The sequence below is a fragment of the Pseudorasbora parva genome, chromosome 12 (assembly GCF_024679245.1).
Source record: "Pseudorasbora parva isolate DD20220531a chromosome 12, ASM2467924v1, whole genome shotgun sequence".
NCBI classification, from domain to species: Eukaryota; Metazoa; Chordata; class Actinopteri; order Cypriniformes; family Gobionidae; genus Pseudorasbora; species Pseudorasbora parva.
Window position 1 is genome coordinate 31,713,129 of NC_090183.1, and position 22,941 is coordinate 31,736,069.

Here is a 22,941-nt window from a genome sequence, read left to right on the forward strand (position 1 = left end):
ATTTAAAAAGGTATTTTTAAAATGTGTTTTTTTTTCTTTCTGTATTTTGATCAAATAAATGCAGGCTTGTTGAGAATTAAGAGATTGTTTCGAGCGAGTATAGATGTGTATGTATGTATATGTATGTATATTTTCATTTATTGTTATTGTGTTTTTTATTTAATATTTTATTTTATTTTTTATTCTATTTTTTGCTTGAAATAAACTTCAATGAAATCAAGAGTGGGAAAAAAATTAAATCTTACCAGACTCAAACTTTGCATATACATTTGGAAAGTTGCATATACATTTACAGCCTTTTTTTCTAGAAATGCCTATGATGTAATGAAAGATAATTACTTATTTTGAAAAGAAACAAGCTACTTGATATGTCTCATCCTAAACTTCATGTTGTATGCTATTCACATGGATATTCATCAATATTTAAGCTATGTGCTGCAGTGCTTGTGTGCCTGACTACTGTACCTGCTTATGTGTCTGATATTACTGTCATAAGCTTCACTTTAGAGTAATGTTTATGACTGTAGAGCAGACCAAAAAAAATTGGTAGAACCAGCACCACCAAAATACTCTGTCCTCGTGTCAAAGATCGTTTGAGCTAGACACTTTAATTGCCACTTTCCCTGTCTACAAAGACAGTACAATCTTTTTGCCTTGGTCTGTTTTTAAATAGGACCCTATGATTTCCGTGATGTTGAAACACATTGATGGAATCAGGTCATTAAAATAATTTTTTTTGCAAGTTTTGGAATAATAAATAAAAAGTAGGGACATGCTAATCAAATCAAAGGGGAATTGGAAGTTTTATTAATTAATTTGTTTACACGATTTTTGATGATAAATTTGTTTAAAATCTTAAAATACAGAATATTAGTCTGACAAGCCAGACCCACATGCAGATGTTGAGTCTGGAAACACCGTGGCAGGGCTTAATCTGAGGGGTGGGATAAACGGTTCTTTCAAATTACATCCTATCGGCAAAACTCAGAATCTTCCTTTTTTAAGAATACTTCAGTACCGTTCGTTGTTCTTTTCTCAAAGAAAAAGCCAATTTGAAAGACCTTGTTTTCAAGTAGCACGCAGAATCGTCTTTTATGTTAATTATAAATGACAAAATGACGAGGAGAAGCGCGTCGGTCAGTGAAGGAGCTCGAATCACAAGTAAGTGTTTTTGAAATACTGTGTATTTGCTGTATTGCTTAGTGTATTAATTACTAGAAGGAAGATACATTTCGATGTTGCAGTTATTTGTTCTATTCATAATTTTATTACGTGAGCTATTTGCAATTGCACTTTAACCACGGCAGTTTGAAGCACTGGCATTTTGTGCTGTACGCAATTGCCAGCTGTTTCGATTTAAGTCATTAGCAGCCTGTTGCGCCGATTAATCTTTGGGATAATAGTAAGGGCGGACTGTATATTTAAAGCCAAGCCGATTAGTTGGTCATTGGGAGAAGCGCGTCGGTCAGTGAAGGAGCTCGAATCGCAAGTAAGTGTTTTAGAAATAAACGAAAAAATAAAAAGAAACCTTCTGAGAGTACTTCGACTCGGCGCAGTAAAAAGTCCTGGCTGAAAAATCCTTCCTCACATCTCCCCCTCCCTCTCTCATTTCTGTCAATAGGGGGGAGGGGGAGGATGTTTCAGCCGGGACTTTAATGTGAGGGAGGATGTTTTAGCCAGGACTTTTTCGAAGTACTCTCAGAAGTGCTATTACGTTCGTTTAACTATTCGTGTAACTGTATTTAAATAGGGTAAACGTGGAGGTATTTGGTCGCTTCTAACTTGATCTCTGTTTGGTACCATAGTGAATAAACTGGGCTTAGTGGGCTAAGCTAAATGCTATCAGAATGTCACTGCACGTCAGAGCGATTAAGTGCACGCACACTGAGATGAGAGACGTATGTATCAACTCGTTTTAGTTAAGGGAATAACAGTAAGAAAATCTATGTTATTTAACTATGTTATTTATGTCTCTTTAATATGAAAAAGCGGTGAAGTATTCCTTTAAGACAACTGTGTGTTGAACTTCAGGATGCGACTCTGAACATTTTGGGGCAGTTTGCGAGATACGAGCAACTCGAAATCGTGAGGCTACCAGCATGAATGGAGTTTGCACATGCATCCCCGTCATTGTGATGTGAATGTGAAGCATTTAATGGGACTTAATATACACTTGATATCTCCAAAAAAGCTAAGTGGAACACATAGCAGAACAAGCTGTAATTTTAGTTTGTGCGTGATACGTAGCGCTCCTGCTTTTAGAGGGCGAGTGGATGGTTTGTTTTTAACAGTGGATTCGGGTGACGTAAGAGCTGACCCACGCTTCTCTATGTACTCTTGTTCTTGTTCCAAGTTACCTTCCTGTCCACTAATGTTTGCCTGAGCTGCAGGCTGAATCTTGAAAATTAAGCCACATAATATTTTTAGGCCTTATTATTATTTGTCTTAGTGTCATTTTGATTTATATTTTGTAGGTTTTGTTTTAAGTTGTACTGTTTACTTTTTTGGAAGTAATTGAAATTTTTTGTACAAATATTTCTATTAATATTTTTTTTTTTTTATTTAGGCATGTGTATTTGTATTTGCATTTTGAATGCAAAATGGCAATTGAATGCACTAAATAGTTTCACAGATGCATGCAATTTCAGCAACAAAAAAAAATTCTAAAAAGGAAACCAATGAGTTGTTCATTTTAAGAGACCTGTCTTATTTTATCTTGTATATTTAGTATTGCTCTTTTAATAAAGGAAAAGCACTTCTTATCCGATTACACAATTAATCGATGGAATAAATGGTAGAACACGCGATTGCTAAAATAATCGATAGCTGCATAATCCTAATTTAATTTCTAAAAGTCACAATTTAGATACTGAAGAGATATTAAGGTTGATGTTAGGTTGTTTGGTCTCACAATTCAGTTGTCGTATAAACTGTGAGGACGAGATCTGCAAGCTAAGAGAGACAAACTGGGACAGAAAGACAAGGTGAATAAAATAGAAGGCTAACTTATTTTGAGTGACTGCTGGAGGTCTAGTGATTTAAATGGAGAAAAGGAATGAGAGGTAGAAGGAGCTAGAGAGGTTGATTGATGTGATTAGAACATTGACCCATCAAGGAGACTGAGACTCTGTGGGTGGGTAGCAAATGTGTTTATATGTTTGTGTGAGGAAAGACATTCACGAAGAGAAAAAGGGAGGAAGGACATCACTGCTCTGGGATGTCCCTCAGCTCTGTGTGTGCATGTAGTCTCTAATAAGGGTGTATGGCCTGTAATTGTTTTTCATTTTAATAAATGACGTTCCACACACCTGCTCCATTACGTGCTTAAACACCTGTTTGGCAGTTTGATCTCACATGTTTAACAGACTTGTGCTGCATCAGTATGTTTCACTGCCAAAACATGGCCACATTATGTCAGGAAAAAGTGACCATCCTTTAAAACTAATTATGCATTTAAAGCCTTTAAAGACACTCATATTTCATGAGTCATACTCATATTTGTGCTAATATGAAATCTGGGGAATTCTGTTTCGAGGATTTAAATGATACACATAAAATGTGTATTACAGAATTTTTGAGCACTATAGCTGGCAGAACAGATTTAGGTAAAATGCTAACTGAACAAGTATTTTCTTCTCAAACCAGTTAAGCACAAACCCTGTGGGGTCGGTCGGTCGGTCTCTCTCTCTCTCTCTCTCTCTCTCTCTCTCTCTCTCTCTCTCTCTCTCTCTCTCTCTCTCTCTCTCTCTCTGCGAGTGCATGCTGGGAGTGAGTGTGGAAGGAGCCGGTTGGCGTGAGTGAAAGTTTTCTCAGTGAGATTTTTGACTTTTCTTTTCAATATTTATTTCTTTTAGTTAGAGAGTATTTGGCTTAGTTTAGTTGTTAGTTGTTCCTGACTACGGTCAGTGAGCGGGGAGAATGGGGTCGGAAGCAGGAGATTTTTCACAGTTAACACTCAAACATGGGTGTAAATGTATGCCTGAGGCCGCGGTGACGGTGGAAGATTGTTTGATAGCCGTGAGCGCGGCGATCGGTGGTGCGAACATTAGATCTGCCTCCCGGATGAACAAAGCCATTGTGTTCTTTCTCAGTGAACGGCAAATGGCAGACGAATTGATTGAAACTGGTTTGGTAATCAAAAACATTTTTGTGCCCGTATTGCCTTTGTCAAGCCCAGCCAAGAAGGTTATTTTATCAAACGTACCGCCGTTCGTTTCAAATGAAAAACTAGAACACATACTCCAGAGGTATGGAAAGATAGTAAGTACTATAAAAATGATTCCTCTTGGTTGTAAAAACCCCGAGATTAAACATGTAATGTCTTTTCGTCGTCAGGTTTTTATGATTCTAAACTCGCAGAGTGATCCGTTAAATCTGTCAGCGAAACTAAGCATCGATGGCAAAGATTACACTGTTTTTATTAGTTCAGAATCAATGAGATGTTTTATTTGTGGTGATTTTGGACACGTCAGGCAAACCTGCCCGAGGCGAGACAGGCCGGCGGGCCTTATCGCGGCTGCAGATGCGGAGAACGCTGCGACGGCTGTGGCGTCAGAACCCCAGCCGAGCGGAGAGATCTCGGCGATAGGTGACATGCCCGAAGGGAGACCGGGGCTGGAGGCCTCTGGAGGTGGCCTGGTGGAGGCTGCTGAGGAGGCGGCCGACCCGAGTCAGGTCCCCGCTGTACCGCAGGCAGAGACGAGCCCGGGTCAGGTGCGCTTGGAGTCCGTGTCTGAAACGGAAATGATTTTCGAGGCAAAACAAACGCAGCCTGATAAAATTGATAACGAGACTGATGATTCATTTAATCAGAGTCAAGATGCCAGTTTTTCTCAAGAACCTGAGGATTTAATGGATGACTCTGACATTGAGCAAGAAGATGCTGAGATAATGGGGAATGACGCGGTGGATTCGGAGCTTGTCTCTGGAGGTAAGACCAAACTTTATTCAGTTCAGCAGATTAACCATTTTCTTGATACTACTAAGGGCCATCGAAAACCTAAAATCGAGTTACATTTTCCGGATGTAAGATTGTTTCTGTTATCTGGTACGATGGCAATGAAAAAAGCTTCCTTGGATGAGCTTGACAAACCCAAACGCTACCGTCTTAAGAAGCTGCTTAGTAATGTTAGAAGTTCTTTGAATTTACAAGTTAAAAAATGAGTATGGCTGGGTTACTTAATAAGTCTTGTGGATTAGTTTTATCTTGTGTTTATCTTATTTCTTTTTTCATGGCACCTTTGAGACTTAGTTCGCTGAACGTTAATGGGTGTCGTGATGCTGTGAAAAGGGCCAGTTTGTTTGATTATATTATGATGAAGAGTGCTGGTGTGGTTTTTCTCCAGGAAACGCACACAGATGAGAATAATCAGATTCAATGGTTGAGTGAATGGAAGGGCCAGGCTATATTGAGTCATGGCTCTAATGTTAGTGCAGGGGTGGCTATACTGCTGACACCTGAATGTAAGGAGCAGCCTGTCAGTGTTGTTGAAGTGATTTCTGGTCGTTTGATGAGAGTTGATGTAACTATTCAGGGTAATCATTTTTCTCTTTTCAATGTATATGCACCCAATATTGGGATGGATCGCGTTGGGTTTTTTGAAAAACTTAAAATTGCTCTAAGTGATGTGTCTCATGATAGGACCATTGTTCTGGCTGGGGATTTTAACTGCACTTTAAATCATACTTTGGACAGAAATCATGAAGAGCCCCATAGTCAATCGGCGGATGTGCTTAGGTTTTTAGTTGTTTACCACAATTTGGTAGATGTTTGGAGAGAAGCATTTCCTCAGGTTAGACAATATACCTGGGTGAAAATAAACTCCAATATGGTATCTGGGGCTAGGCTGGACAGGATATATGTACAAAAAAGCAAGAGAGATCATTTTTATAATAGCTGTATATTTCCTACTGCTCTGTCTGATCACCATTTTCTATCTATTGATGTCACTACTGCAGAGAGCACGTGTAATAAATCTTTTTGGAAATTTAATAATAGATTATTACTAGATCAAAACTTTGTGCACTCTTTCACTTATTTCTGGGAGATCTGGAGAGAGAGGAAAACACAGTTTAAGTCATTGAGCCAGTGGTGGGACATCGGAAAAACTCAAATTAAATTGTTTTGCCAGAGCTATTCTGCTTACAATAAAAGCTTTTTGGAAAAAAAGATGGCACAGCTTGAACAGGAAATACTTCTACTTGACATTGAAGGGGATGTTGTCGATACCACTGAGTCATTGAAACGCAATAAATTTATTTTGCGGAATCTACTGGAGGAAAGAGCCCAGGCGACGCTGATCCGTGCAAGATTTTCTTCTTTCAATAGCATGGATGCTCCTACAACTTTCTTTTTTAACCTTGAGAAGAAGACTGTGGATAAGAAGATTTTAGGCTGTTTGAGGCTTCCAGAGGGGAGAAAAGTTACTGATGGTCATGGGATTATTTCTTACGCACTGTCTTTTTATGAGGATCTTTACAGAGCTGAAACTTGCGATGAGGAGATGGCTGAACTTCTCTTTCAGGATTTACCTCAGCTTTCGGAGGGGGAGAAATCCAAGCTTGATGAACTATTGACTTTTGATGAACTATCGGTTGCTGTTAAAGAACTGTCTTCTGGTAAAACTCCGGGATTGGATGGACTTAATGCAGAATTTTATAAACATCTATGGCCAGTCATTGGAAAGGATTTGTTTGCTGTTTTCAGGGAGAGTTTTGAGAGAGGTACACTTCCACTGAGTCTAAGAAGAGCTGTGGTCACCCTATTACCTAAAAAGGGTGATCTTGAAGACATTAGATGTTGGCGTCCAGTCTCTTTACTTGGAGTTGACTATAAGATACTTTCAAAATCTTTAACCAACAGAATCAAACTCTACATTTCCTCTGTGATTCATCCTGATCAGTCATACTGCATTCCAGGAAGGACTATTTTTGATAATCTTTCTTTGATTCGAGACTTAATTTCTTTTTCTAAGGTGCATAATTTTAACATTGGTTTTGTGTCTTTGGATCAGGAGAAAGCCTTCGATCGGGTTGATCATGGTTTCCTGGTTAAGTGCCTTGAGGCTTTTGGTTTTGGTCCATCGATTATTGCTTATATCAAACTGTTGTATACTGACATATACAGTATGCTGAAAATTAATGGCACTCTTACAAGACCATTCAGTGTAAGCAGAGGCATAAGGCAGGGGTGTGGTCTCTCAGGAATCCTGTATGCCATTGCAATTGAACCACTTTTAGTTGATCTGAGGATCAAGCTGGGTGGCATATCAACAGTGTGTCCGTCAACCTCAGAACTGATAACTGCTAAACTTAGTGCCTATGCTGATGATGTCACTGTTTTTATTAGATCTGCTCAGGATGTTATGAATTTGAGAGAATCTTTGGACATTTATCAGAAAGCATCTTCATCTCGAATTAATTGGCAAAAGTGTGCTTCCTTTCTACTGGGTGAATGGGATAATGTGGGCCCTCCAGTACTTCCTCAGAACTGTTCCTGGAGTCGAGAGGGGTTTAAAGTGCTGGGTGTTTTCCTTGGTTCTGATCAGTTTATTCAGAAAAACTGGGATGGTATTTTTGAAAAAGTTTCTGGACGCTTACAAAGATGGCAATGGATATTGCCTCAACTGTCATATAGGGGAAGAGTGCTCATCATTAACAACTTGGCAGCTTCCATGATGTGGCATCGTCTGAATGTGCTTGATCCACCAAAAGATTTGTTGCAACGCTTGCAGAAGACTTTCGTTGAGTTTTTCTGGGGTGGTTATCATTGGCTTCCCCCTGCAATTCTCTATTTGCCAGTCAATGAAGGGGGCCAAGGATTGATTAATTTGGTAGCTAAGGTTAAGGCATTGAGGTTAAAAACGGTTCAAAACTTGCTCTACCCTGAGGATTTTAAGCCGTGGGTGTCGTTTGGTCTGGCGTTGCTCAGAACTTTTGGGGGATTCGGTCTTGATAGGCATTTGTTTTTAATGTCATCTCTTGATGGAAAATTTTCATCTGATGTAAAATTTTATGCTTCTGTGTTAAACTCCTGGACAGGTTTTAAACTGATTAGGCATGAAGACAATCATTTTGGTCTCGAAGAACCACTGTTTTATAACTCCTTTTTGGGTGATAGTGGTACATCCAATACAGTTGTTAAAAACCTTTTGAAAAAAGGTTTGACAAAAGTTTCAGATGTGATCAATACCTCGTCTAGAAAATGGAGGTCAATGATAGACATTGGGAATCAGCCGGGGTTAGATCAGTAAGGACGATAGAGCGGCTCATAGGTGGGTTGAAAGCAGCCTTTCCCTCCACACTCCGCCTGTTTGCTAACTGCTTTATGTCGGGAGGTCCTTCTAGAGTTTTGTTTCCTAAGGTTTTGGTGTCTCCCAAAGTTGGTTTTGAAAATGATTATGAAGTGAAGCTGCTGAAATTTGATAAATTACAGGAGCTTGATTTCAGGTGGTTGGAAAAAAAGATCTGTACCAGTTGTGTGTCAAAGTAGATCATTTTGAGCAAATTAAGGATAGAGGTGATACAAAATGGAGAGATTTTTTTAACCGTGCCTGTTGCACTTTCTCCTTCTTGGAGGCTTTTTTATAAGGGTCCTCTACCTAAACGGTCTGGAGACCTACAGTGGAGGTTATTACATTGTGTGTTGCCCACCAATTCTCATGTCGCTAAATTTAACTTTGATGTTTCATCATCTTGTATTTTCTGTTCTTTACCAGAATCTGTTTTTCATGTTTTTACTGAATGTTCTAGATTGGTTCCATTATATATGTGTCTAGAAAGAATACTTGGGAATTTGGGTTTTGTTTTTAACAAGACACTGTTTATCTATGGTTGCAAGTATTCTAGAGGGCACAGACAGCAGTGTACTGTAGCAAATTTCGTCATTGGACAAGCCAAATTAGCCATTTGGAAGTCTTGCAGATTAGCTGCTGAAGGGCGAAATATAAATGTGGTTCAGCTATTTACTGCTTTGGTGGAATCCAGAATAAGAGTGGAGCATAGATTTTGTCAAATGACAAAAAACATGCCTGAGTTTGAGTTTAAATGGTGTATAAATGGAGCTTTACTGTCACTTTGTGAGGATGGAGAAGTAATGTTTAATTGGTGAGGTATTTATAGTGGTCATTCTGACTGTGTTTTAATTTAATTAAGTTATCTGTTTTTTGTTTTGGTTTGTTGGTTTGTTTGTTTTTTGTGTTTTGTTTTTTCTCTTTTGAACATTTGCAATGTGATTATGTGTGAGGCATAATGAATGTTCGTTTTTTTTAGACTGTTTTAATAAAGTGTGTAAAAGTCAAAAAGTCTCTCTCTCTCTCTCTCTCTCTCTCTCTCTCTCTCTCTCTCTCTCTCTCTCTCTCTCTCTCTCTCTCTCTCTCTCTCTCTCTCTCTCTCTCTCTCTCTCACTCACTCACTCACTCACTCACTCACTCACTCACTCACTCACTCACTCACTCACTCACTCACTCACTCACTCACTCTCTCTCTCTCTCTCTCTCTCTCTCTCTCTCTCTCTCTCTCTCTCTCTCTCTCTCTCTCTCTCTCACTCTCTCTCTCTCTCTCTCTCTCTCTTTCAAACTTTATAATCATTCAAGATAACATATACAGCAATAATAAAGCAAAACTCACTTTGGCGTGCATATGCGCTGTTTTTCACGCATATGCATACCCCACCCCACCACCCTAATCCTACCCAAAAGTGTGTCATATACACGGCATAAAGTGTGTATCATATGCAGTGCACGCCAAAATGAGTTTTGACGTATGCATTCCACGACATTGCACACTCGTACTATTTATACGCATTTACATATGATCGGGTTGAATCTGTGCTTCATACAGCTCTACACTATTGAAAACTCTACACTAATGTGACCACACCTGAAACCTCTGGTCCAATTGAATTTGTGCCGCTCCATAATATCCCTCTCATACCGCCCACCACTATGTTGTTTCCTCGCATGCATTCTCACCAAAATGTCTTTGTTTCCCATCTAATTACTGAGAGCCCTCAACTGTAATATGGGTTTGCTTTGACAGACCCTGACATGATCTGTTTGATTATATTCAGCTTGCCTCAACGGCAAAAACAACAATGCTCTGTATTTGCAACCATGTGCCTTCGGGCAGTGGAACTGAGGATGACATTGATTATGTTGTTGCCACCGCAACCATCTTTAATCATCGATCAATTACTTTGATTCGATCATAGAAAAATATGAATGTTTGATGACAGAGGGAAATGAAAGGTTGAGAGCAGGAGAAAAATAAGGAAATTATTTTGGGAGTAAAGGAACCAATCTATTGGCCAGTGTAAATATTTTTGTACTAATGGTTACTATGATTATGCTTGATATGCTTCTGTTTGTTTGAGGAGAAGCATGAACAGTTCAGAAATCAATGGAGATAAACAGTGTGGGAGAGAAGAAAAGGCTAGCCGGAGAGAAAAACAAACAAACATAAAACAAGCTAATAGGAACTGCTTCCTTCGTCACCCCTTAATCCCTTTGCATTTTCCATCAATGGGCCTCTTTCTGTTCCTCAGGTCATTAACAGTTGCGATCCATCCTTTGATGGGAATCTAAAAGATTTGACTAATTCTGGTTCTAGCTCTGGTACATTTAAAGACTAAATGTTTGAAAAAAAGATAAGAAATGTCAGAAATGTTGTTCCCAAATGATCAGTTCTCATTTCAGTAGAGCTGGTATTACTAATCAGATTTTTTTTACACATACTTTTAATGTTACACAGATTAAATTCACAAAACACATTTCCCCCTAACTTTAATTAGGTAAAAACAAACTGTAATTAATAAGAAATGAATAGAAGATCATGTTACACAGAAGACTGGAGTATTGACTGCATTAAAAACATTAAAAACCCTAACAATTATTGAGTAAAAAATTGTTTATTGTTGTCAAATATGTGATTGACTGATTCATAAGTGTTTTTATTCAATACAGTTTGTAGATTTAGTTGTGCACAATACTATTTTAGGACTTTAATATTCTGTATACACTGGCGTAAATATACACATCCGAGAGCCAATAACAGACGGAAAGTCAGGAAAATAATTTGGTACAGAAATTGATGTTTTTAAAACTGCGACGGTTCTAAAGTTCAACCCTTTCTTGGTTCCCAACCTTGCTCCAGCATTATATAATGACTATGACATTCTGAACTGCAGCTAAGGACCTTAGTCCAGGTTTGCATAATTCTGCATGGATTAGCTGCATTTAAGAAGTTGGTCCTGGATCAGCAGTTCAGGAAAACTTTTATATCCAGCCAAGTTGCTGACAGCAGCAGTAGCACTACATCTTAGCTCCAACTCCCTAATGCTCTATTCAGTGGGATGCCCCTGCGTCACTTGGTCTTTCAAATGGACCTAGTTTCACACTGCATTTATCTTTTCTCCTCTTTAAGAAGGTAATGTGTGTTTCCAGAACAAACTTCAACCAGACAAAATGCTCAATTTAAGCTCTTCACGTGTGAGAGTTTATTGACTCAGGAGTGTTTAGGTGCGCATGCATTCAAAACTGCCTCCCTCCGTCTTGCCTCTTTCACAGAGATACTCAAATTCCTTGAAGTGTTAAATAAAAAGGCGAGAGAGGTGTCTGATGAAGGCGCTTTCACACGATCTGCATACACGAGCAGCGAAGGCAGATTAGTGTGTGGTATTGAGCTGTGAAGCGTCAGTGTAAAGCTGTGCTCACAGGGCTTTATCTGCTCACTTCCTCAAAGGAGTTCAATTGTGCTCTTTGAAATCCACCTGGGTTTCAGGCTTAATCTTGTTGTTACCTTTGCAGGCTGTTTGCTTATTATTTCTAATTTTATTCCAGCTTCTCTGTTTTCTTTTTTCATCTTTGCACTCCCACAGTAGCAGATACCACAGTTTCTATGTGCAAACACTAGAGGTAGATGGAAAAACTTATAATATTTACATTTTTTTGGGGGGGGGGGGGATTGGTCACCACTCATAGTATGTAAGAAGATGAAATGTACTGTGACATTAGATTGCTAGTCTCGTTAGACATTTGACTCATGGCAAAAAGTCTTGGTATGGTTGCACCAGCTGTTCATAAGTTCAAACTTAAATGGGAGTTTAAAGTCCACACTACAGGCTTAGTAGCTATTAGCTATATTGTAACTGTTTCTGTTTCTTTTTTGGACAAAAAGTGCTGTTGAATGTTTTTAAATGGACGCTTGTAATAGACATTTTACCCTAAGTGTAATGGATTGGATTCATCTCGCAATCACTATTTAAAGGGGTGGTTTACAAACACGATTTCACTTTTCTAACTTTAGCTAGTGTGTAATGTTGTTGTTTGAGCATAAACAACATCTGCAAAGTTACAACGTTTAAAGCAAAGGGAGATATTTGCTTTTAAAGAAATACATTTCTAAGGACTACAGCAAACAGTCAGTAGGGAACTACAGCCTTTTCCTCCAGACTCGCTGACATCAGCAGCTACAATATTTACATAAACCCCTCCTTCGAGAATATTAAATAAGGAGGGCGAGGTCATTTTGCAATGCCGACGAAACGCTGTTATTTTCATCCGGATTGTAGGTCCACTTTGTTCAGCCTTCTTAGGGGAGAGTTAAGGATCAATGGTAAAAATTTAAATCTCACTCTCTGTGCTGCACATTTTCATGGAGGAAATCTCACAGTCATTGCAAGTTCAATGCAGGATTCGCACAATGGCTTAAGTTGTCCTGAAAGATGGAGCAGTTGCAACTTTAAAAACAGAAGCTGTTTATGGGCCATAACCTGTAAGTATGATTTATTTTTCGTCAATGTGTTTTCCTGTAATAGTTTGTATTGTAAATTGTACGTTCTGGCAAGGATGTAAACATATGACAACGCGGTTGGCTCTGCTAACCAGTTTGCTAACCCTTTGACACACGCGATCACATTGAGCCAGAGGTCAAGTACAGTGCACCTCAAGAGGTTATGGCAGAAAGAAGCTATTAGGTTATAAGCTCTTCGTAAAGTATGTCTATATCTATAATATTACATTTACCTTCAATGATCTAATAGCAGCCTTTAAATTTGTGGAATTTGAGTTAAAAAGTTACATTTCATTGTTGTTGTTTTACTTATAAAAAAAAAAAAGTGAATTTCACACAAAATTCTGAAAAAAAACATAAAAAATAAGTTTATATTTGAAATACAATACTTAATTAACAATATGTAATATCAAAATAACTTTCAGTGTTTTAAATTAATCAGGAGAAATAAATACAAATGCAAAGACTTAAGGAATAGACTTAAGTAATTTATTTCATTGATATGCACTGAGCGATACACAGAGCTGTTCTATTTAGATCTGGTTCGTGTTGAAGAGTGGCTTACTAGTTATTTATTCACATAATGTTCTAGCTTTTAAAATGTTAATGAGTGTGAATGTTAACATCATCATATATGTCTAAAGGATTTAAATTGGTCTGGTAAACATGAGCTTGTTGATGCAATACAATCAATCTGCTGTTTTATTCCGATTGTTATGCCTGGTCAGAGACTTCTGTAAATATTTAGTTTATTATTAATCATGTTTTTAGTGTAATGGTGAAAAATATTTAGCGGTGTGTCAAGCCCCCCCCCCCCCCCCCCCCCCCCCCAAAAAAAAAAGACTGACAGACAGACCGACAGACCTAATATTGTATCACCAGGTCATCACTGTTTCACCTAACACAAAATTTAGGATGTAGTCTGTGGCCATCACTTTCCCTTGTGTTTCCTGATATGCCGGTTGCCACTTGATGTTTTATTCTGTGTGTGTGTGTGTTTGAAAGGCATTTTCTCTTTATGCTCTTGTCTCGGTCTTCTCACATCTGCACTCTTTGTTAGTTCATTGACAGCATGTGTACTGACCAATATTACATGCAACCAGCCATCTTTACATAGTACCATATGGAGTGGTGTTTTCCCAATACCCCATTTCCCATATTTCTCTAACACTGTACTTTTTCAATAGATTCCCTTGACACTTTTTCAATAGATTCCCTTGACACTTTATGTTGTTCTCTTTCTCCCTTACCCATGCTCATGTGTAGGAATATAACTGGTCTCAGCATGCAAGAAACCTTCACAATGCTTTTCACCTTTCACAGTTTGTGCCTGCTACATAAGTATAGGCTACTAAACAAGTAGAGTCTCAAACAGTACTGTGACTTCAGTACAACTTACAGAACCAGGCAAACTGTAGTGGGAGGAATTTTACTAGTGTGTCAGTTTTACATTGTTGTGTGTATATTTGTCTTTCTCTTGGCCCTATTTTAACGATCAAAGCGCATGGTCTAAAGTACCCAGTGCAAGTGCACTCAGGCCACATCCGAGTCCACTTTTGCTAGTAAAGCGACTGTTCAAAAAATGTTGGGCATGGCTGGTGCATGATCTAAAAGGGTTGTCCCTAGCCTCTTGCAGTCATTGGGGTGTTTTGGGCTTAACGTGCAATAAACCAATCAGTCTCATCTCCCATTACCTTTAAATGCCAGTTGTGCTTGTATAGTGGCAGATTGCTATTTACATGGCAGAATGACGGAATTTTAATATTTAAATGTGTTTGTGTGCGCTATTGTACTGCGCTATTGACTTTAGACCAGGTTTTTGTTGGCCAATGGCATAGTCATCTAGCCTGACGTAGTCATACTCAATTATAGTCAGAATATGAGTCTGAAACTGCTCCATTGGGCTGTGATTATGGGGCGTTTCAACCAAACCAGGAAAGACCTCAATTGGATAGAGCTAACCAATCAGAGCAACGAAGCGACGCATTGTCAAATGTCAACTTAGTTCAACTGCACTGCGTTGCCAAGTCCGCGTTTTTACTGCAGGTTGTTTTCTATGTCCGCGGGTTGAAGCGACTATTATGTGATATATAGATCCATGAGTGCGAATTTTAGCAGGCAACCTTGCAATAATAACACACATTTTACCCCCCAAACGCCATTTTTCCCACGGAGAACCCCCGAGAAGCTATTGTTTAGGGCTAGTAGTTGACGGGTTTTATTGTAAAAACTTGGCAACCCTGTCTGCACGCACGCTGAAATCAGGCTGGAATACACGATCTTTCCCAGTGTTGAAAAAAATATATATAATTTAATGATCCACAGAGTACTTACCCAACATGATCCTCATTTCTGAGAGAAATTGTGAAGGTGAATGCATACACAAGCAAGCTCTCCGTTTAGGATTGAACAAATATAATCTAAGCCCCTTTGATGACGTGCATGATTACGTTACTGTTGATCATCTGTCCGTCATCGTCTAAAGCCCGTCCTGATGATTTCATTGGTCCGAACAGTTTCTGTTCGGGGATAATTACTCCTCTATGGAGCAAGGCCAGACCGAACTGCCCGACCTAAACATTTTGTGGACAGGGCTAAGTTCGGCTGGCATCCAGGCTAATAGTCATCTTCAGTTGTCTCAAAATAGCAACACGCCAACATTGCGCCTGAGCACACCTCGTTTTCAGACCAGTACAGCCATGGGCAAACAGATGGGCGCGAGTGCTTTTGCTATTTAAACAACATGGCGCAGGACATGAAAATGATAACTGCATTAGGCCAAAAACACTTGCATCGCGTCTGGCGCAACATTGTGGCGAGTGTATGATAGGGCCCTCTGTGTGAAAATAGAGAGGAATGGACAGTCCATACTAGCATAGTATTTTGACACTTAACCCTTTGACACGTACGATCAAACCCGTATGATCATTCTGTGCTGGTCCCTGGTGCGTACGATCATACCGGTGCGATTAGAACGCTCAGTGACCAACTGCCGAATTCAAAATTTAAAATCTGTTTTAGCGCGCTGACTGGCGCTGAGCCAAAGACTGAGTGAATGAAAGACTGACTTCGCTCGGTGTCTTTTAATGTTTATTTTAGGTTTCATACACTTCAAATTATATTACACAACCACAAAAATATCAGCAAACACTAAATATAGTTTGTAACTGCATACTACTATATATAACAGCAAGATATCAGTGTTATAAATGGCCCGTGATAATATTACCGATCAAATAACAATCATTTTCTACCCTTTGACGTGAACGATCAGTCTAGGCTGTTCCCTTACGTAATGTCACATATATCAGGAGAAGTGGGTGATCTTGTGTTATAAATCCAGCTAGCTTAGCCTCCCTGGCACTGTTGTAAACACATAATCGCGGCACAAATGCCCATAACGTTAGCCCGCTATAACATTACATATCAACTAACACAATCATTTACTACCATTTCATGTGTACGATCAGTCTAGGGCTGTTCCCTCATGTAATGTCACATATAATCAGGAGAAGTGGGTGATCTTGTGTCGCAAATCCAGCTGACTGCCTCCCTGGTACTGTTGTAAACACATGACGGCGCCACACCCACAGCTAGTGATAAATTACAGAACATCTATTCTAACTTATATATTTTTAATAAGTACATAAACCATAAGGAGTTAACTTGCATCCATTTAAATTTAGTTAACAAGTTTGAAAATATTTTAATGAAAAATAATAAAATAAAACCTTTCCTGTAGCTCAAACAGTAGAGCATAGTGCTAGCAACGCCAAGGTCATGGGTTCGATTCCCAGGGAAAGCAAAAACTGACAAAAATGTAAAATGTGTACCTTAAAATGCAATTTAAGTCGCTTTGGATAAAAGCGTCTGCCAAATGCATAAATTTAAATGTAAAACATGCATTGCAAGCATTTTTTCCTGCTGACAAGTTATGTCACTGTTACCTCACGCTCACGTTGGTACCCACTGCAGACACAATTTTAATACAATTTACCAGTTTTTAACTACTTCAGAGAAAAAGCAAGACAATTTTTTCAAAAGAAGACAACTGACAAGTGAGGAAATAGAGGAGTTTTTTTTAATTCTGATGAGGAGAATTTTGACAGTGAGGCAGAGAGTGACAGTGATGAAGACCTTCCCCCGAACCTTCAAGCTCGGGATTACTGGAGCACAGACCCCATGCTCTTGACACCATTTTTCGGGTCTTTGTTTTCACAGGACCGATTCCTTCTGCTCCTCTGCTGTCTTCACTGTTCAAACAATGCAACAGCAGTTTTAAATGACCCTCTGAAAAAAATCAGAAATATTTTTACTGCTCTCACCTCCTCCTTTCATCGCATTTTTGTGCCATACCGGGATCTGTGTGTTGATGAATCTCTGATGAAGTGGAAAGGCAGGCTGGCATTTCGTCAGTTCATTCCATCTAAACGGCACAGATTTGGGGTCAAGTTTTTTGTTTTGTGTGATGTGCTCACTGGTTATGTGCAGGACATGATCATTTACTCCAGATCTACCAGTGCCATAAAACACCACCAAGGACTTGGGATTTCTGGGTCTGTTGTAATGACACTACTAGGACCTTACCTCAGAAAGGGTCATGTCCTTTATGTGGATAACTGGTACAGTAGTCCCACACTTTTCCAGAACCTTGTCTCTTGGCACTGGAGCTTGTGGGACTGTGTGTGCAAACCGCAAAGGGATGCCAACATTCGCCTGTAGAATGACAAAGGGTAATGTGGAACTCAAGGAAAATGGATCACAGTTGGCAGTCAAATAGCATGATAAGAGAGACGTCCATGTCCTTACCACTGTCCACCCAACTGGTATGGCAGCCACAGGGAAGCTGGATCACATCACTGGGCAAGCCAAGATGAAGCCAGTCTGTGTGCTGGTGTACAACAAAAAGATGGGAGCAGTTGACAAAGCGGACATGATGACTGGTTTTCTTGAATGCACCAGAAAGTCTACCAAGTGGTACAAAAATATCTTCTTTCACCTACTTGACACAGTTTTACTGAACAGCCACATTGTCTACCGGCAAATTACTGGTAAGATATTTCTATAAATCAAAGAATATAAACAAGATAAAAAAAATTGATCACATTTTCAATTAATGTAAACAAAAGTGTTATAAAGGGTATGCATGGATGTCACTTTCCTGAGTGAGTGGCAAAAGAGCTGCTGCGTGACTGGATTTAATAGGGGAACCGGTGTAAACAACGAGTAAACAAGTTTCAGTTTAAACTAAAGCTTAGACTTGATATAGTGGTGCTTAAAACTTACCAAAGATCCAGTGATCCATGGATATTGACAAGAACATTTCCTGGCATTTTTACATGCCTGATTTTGAAACCAGTAAAATACATAAATCAAATTTGCCTGTGAATGCTTTAAATAAATACAATATACTAAGGGTGTAATGGTAAACATAACTGACGGTTTGGTATGCACCTCGGTTCTGAAGTCACGGTTCGGTACAGCAGGGGAGAGAAAACTAAATATAAAATAGTTTTTTTTTTTTTTTTTTTTTTTTAAACAGTGGTTTACTGAACAGATTGTGTCATTCCATAAATTAATTTAATTATAACTAAAATATTTTAATTCAATTATAACTAAATAAAGAATTAATTAAATTATAACAGGTTTTTTTTAAATCTCTCTTCTAATAGTTTTTATTATTTGCTAATAAGTTATACCACACTCATATAGGCATACATCATGCATGTTACTGGCCATTGTTTAAATCTGCTAGCAATTCAAAATACATCTTTATGGCTGTACAAGATATTATTCAGCACCCTGATGAACATCGCAATGCCGGGTTGGCCTACGTTGTCGTCACGTTCTCTCCATCTGGATGAAGATAAGGAGCAGAGACTGCACAGCGGGTTGTGTTGACAGTGTTTAGTGATTTGGAGAAGAGAAAACTTCAGAATAATGTCACAGAGTTCATTCATGAAGTTGTGTGAACAACGCACAGCATCCGTATATGTCCGCGCACATGCACTTTGGTCAGAGGCAATATTGCGATTAAGGTATAAGATATAAGGTGTTTACATGCCAGCTGACGGTGAGGTCACATGCATACCCTCTATAAACAAATGTACAATAATAAACAGATCACACTGTCACATACTATTCTATCCTCTTCCTTACGCCCTATGGATTTGTTCTACTGTGAGTAGGAAAGGAAATCACTTCCCTGCAATTCAAGACGAACCTGATGAGAGGGCTGCTGGAGAACAGTATATTTATTGTTTTGTTTATAATACTATTTTGATTGTTGTTCATTGCAATTATATTTATAATTTGTTTTGTAATTTTATTAGAAAGTGTATATATGTATAATAGTCTAAACAAAAAAACATTTAGCTTAAATTGAGGAGATTTAATAAAACATGAATGAAATGTGTACATTTTGCAATTTCTTTTTAACAAAAGACATACGTTTTAATTATGCTAAACTTATACAACACATTCTGACTAGCAAAGCAGAGAAAAGGTCATCATGTATGCATTTGACATCATGTAACTTAAACTATATGCAAGCTAATAGTCAGTGAGGCGTGACCATATAGCTTTTCTCTGCTTTGCTAGTGAAATATGAAACTCAGTAACAATATAAACACTAAAACAAATAATATATTCATGTTACGTATCAAGCCAACTGAACCCTAATAACTTTACCGAATGCACGGAGCATATTTGCAATGTGCAAAATGACAAACATGACATTTGAACGTCCACATTTTTGAGTACTGTTCGTTTTACAAGAGAATTTTTTAAATATCTTTATTCATATTTATTGCATGTTTGTAAATAATTATATGTGCTCCAAAATAGGAGGAAAAAAACTAAAATATACTCACCATTTGACACGCGGATGTTGTGAGGGAGATGCAAAATGCCGTGTGCAAGCGAAATTCAAAGCAGTGGGGAAAAAATAGCAACATAAACATGTCAACCATAGTGTGTACACGCTAACAAATAATGTGAAAGGTTTTGAATTAAAAAAATAAAGCAAAACATTCATAGAGCGCTCACCTGCACGCGGTCATCCACCACGAGCGCCATTGTGACTGCGTCACTGCAAAAACTCACGTGTCAAGGTTGATGTGTGTTACCATGGAAATTAGAACGCATGTCATTGCATAATAACGGTCGCAATAAAAAAACTCACGCCAGGCTGCCAGTCTTATTTTTAAGAACGTAGGTGCGAAAGGGTTAAAGGGTAAATTCAGCGATTTAGCATATGGCTTTGTATCAGTAGAAACCCGGGAGTATTTTCAAATGAGTGAATGAAACCATACCAGACTGAACACGCGCTGTGAATGTATGCCGCGGCCGCGTGATGAATGTAATCTGACTCCTGCTGCTTTTGTGTCGTGACTCGTTCAGCTCACACACACGTTATTGAACAGACTGGGTTCAGTTTTTAATTTTAGTGTCTGTTATCTAACTGAACTGATTTTATGAAAATGAACATGGTGGGCAAAATGATCCAGTAATCCAGCGGTGGCTTTGGGAGTGGCCTCGTAGGGCAGCGAAGCAAGTGCATTCTGGGAGTTGTTTTCTTTCATCCCCATGAGAAAATACATTTTCTGTCTCAGTCTAGAATGCACCAAATTCAAAAATAATTTCACATTTCTACTACATTAATGACCCAGTTTAAATACAAAGCTTAATGCTAAATCACTGAAGTAACCCTTTAATATAAAGCTTATAGACTTTAGGAGCAGAGCTGTTTATATTACAAACAAAATCATCAGAGATATATTCCAGATTTTCAATATATTGCTCAGTCTGCATACAAGTGTTGTGCTTGAAGTTACAAGATTTCATCTGTTATGAGAGAGAGAGAGACTGAAACAGACAAGTAAAGAAAGAAATGGAACCCACCAGAAAAAAGGTGATCCACTGAGGCTCCTCTCTTCACAGACTCCATTTACAGTTATGACCTGTCCATGTTTATAGCCCTGCTCAAGATGGCACTGCGATTGCCTGATCCTATAATAGGTGGGCTCTCTTATCTCAAACAAGTACTCAGAACCACATAAACCACAGCCAGTCAATCACGGCACCTTTCAAAATAGCACGCTGCAGAGCTCTAATCTAGTATAACAGATTTATTTCTTTTAGCTGCTTAGACTATTGAATTTTACATCAGAATTAACAAGCATTAGACCAGCGGAGAGAGCGACTAGAACCTTAACGACTACCGCTTCAAAAAAAAACTGTTAAAGTGTTAACCACCTTCAGGCTTTGTTGTGTTACCTCAACGTAAGCAAATAAAGCAATAAAGCGCGTAGCTCATAGTGTTTAAGTAGCTCTTTAGACCATTTGAAGAGATTGAATAACAGTTTCCCATCTGCTCCATTGCTTTTTAAAATTGCTTTGGTTATTCGTCAGTTATCAGAAAACCAATGGTGTCAAGCATTCTGCAAGACTGCAGTCTAACATTCTCTGTGAAGTGTTGGAGGAAATGGTTTGTGAAAATTGAGGGACGCTCACCTTGAGCCGCAGTTGCGTCCTGTGCAGTGCTTGCAGCAGACACAAAGAGGTCACCTACCGCTAACCATCACAGATCAGCAGTCCGTCAGTAATCAGTGTGGTCTCTCGAGCATGGGACCTTGGGAATGTCATGGCTTTGCATGCCTGCGTAGTAAACTCACACACGCATCTCTTTGTTTCTACACACTAATGCGCAGGGGACTTCCTGGAATCGAGTGTGTATTAAAGCACCTGCAGGGAAATAGAGAAAAATAGCATTTGCACAGTGGCAGGCCTGATGTGTATGTATGCGATGTGTAATGATTGTTTTATGTCAGAGATTGTGTGCTAATTGTTTGCGCATCCCTGTGTGAATTATTATTTTATTCTTTTTTTGTATGGCTCACAAATCATGGGATGAATGTACATTCAATCTTTGATTATGTATGTGTGCCTAGTGTGAGAATCTGCATAATGAAGTATTTGCTGCTTATAATACATACCATCTTTTAATCAGCATATCCCATGAGTGGGTGCTTGAAGCTCCCTTCCTGCATTGGCAGTCCTGCAGTAAAATTAGTAAAACCAACTCTTGAGCTTGCCAGAATGCAACATGCCCCCGACCCCAAGTCACACATCAGCTTCCTTCCACCCTCCAAGTCGGCAACATCTGGCAGTTTTGCTGCTGTGGATCATTTTAAGCATATTACAGCGAAGCAATCTATATTGACTGGAAGCAATGGCCTTGAAGTGTGGTATTTCTGAAGTGTGGTATGTATAGTGTATAGCACTAAATGGAACTGCAAAAATAATGTTTTGTGATTTTTAAACATTCCAGCTGCTGCTGTTTTGACAAGTAATATTTAAAAAAAATACTTCATTTATTTCGATTTCTATGAAAGATTTCTCTTCTTAAGAAAATAAATGCATATTTTTATAAGAATGACAAAGCCTGTAAGATTTTTCTTTTGACTTTTATAGGAAGTTAGTTGTAGGAATTTATAGTTTATTTATTTCATTGATTCTCAGAAGGCCTATATTTTGAAAATGTTTTCTACAGTAAAACTAATATAATGTTGTATAATAAACATATTTTGGGTCCCTGTGATTTCAGATGAAAATGTGGAAATCGTGGAATTCATAAAAACGTAATTTACTGTATAATCTGAAATGTCACATAATTTGGCAAAATTTGGATGAATAATCCAGAAGTATAGGACTGTACTTGGAAAATCATGGAATAGTGACCTTTTGAGTTTGATTATTAAATATTTGGTTTGGTTTACCTTAAAATTATGAAAATTATTACTATTGTACAGTGCTCCTCAAAGTAATAATAATAATAATACAGTTTATTAATACATGATTTTTATTAAATGTTACACTTTTTCATGCATGTTTTAATTTAAATAGTAACTTATAGCCTGGGTCTTGCGCAGTAGTGAGTGCGAAGTATACTCCCACTTAATCAAAAAGGTATTTTGTGAAATAAAAAAGTATGCAAATACATGGATTAAAGTTAAAGCTCCAATCTCCTCCTGAAGTTCCCGAAAAATGTCTGTTAGAGTCTCAGTGACTTCATCTCTTAGCTCTGTCAGTCTCAGTTTTCAATCATTACATCACATCCCTGTTTTATAGCATCAAATAACTAACTAAAAC

The 22,941-nt window shown here is 38.5% G+C and overlaps 1 protein-coding gene and 1 long non-coding RNA gene across 11 annotated transcripts in view; one reads left to right on the forward strand and one right to left on the reverse strand.

The window, feature by feature from the left end:
* lrp8 (low density lipoprotein receptor-related protein 8, apolipoprotein e receptor) overlaps positions 1-22,941 on the forward strand; it is a 195,489-nt gene that overhangs the window by 74,475 nt on the left and 98,073 nt on the right. The gene's annotated exons all lie outside the window — the stretch shown is intronic.
* LOC137094321 (uncharacterized) lies at positions 16,853-19,987 on the reverse strand. 7 transcript variants are annotated; one of them, XR_010908641.1, is made up of 7 exons: positions 19,837-19,987; positions 18,929-19,646; positions 17,793-17,851; positions 17,599-17,680; positions 17,377-17,505; positions 17,146-17,215; positions 16,853-17,042 (listed from the first exon to the last, which is right to left on the reverse strand). It is a non-coding gene; the product is annotated as an uncharacterized lncRNA (long non-coding RNA). The 7 variants fall into 7 exon arrangements; XR_010908644.1 differs by having other exon boundaries at positions 19,480-19,646; positions 19,837-19,986; XR_010908642.1 differs by lacking the exon at positions 18,929-19,646 and having other exon boundaries at positions 17,793-17,837; positions 19,837-19,965.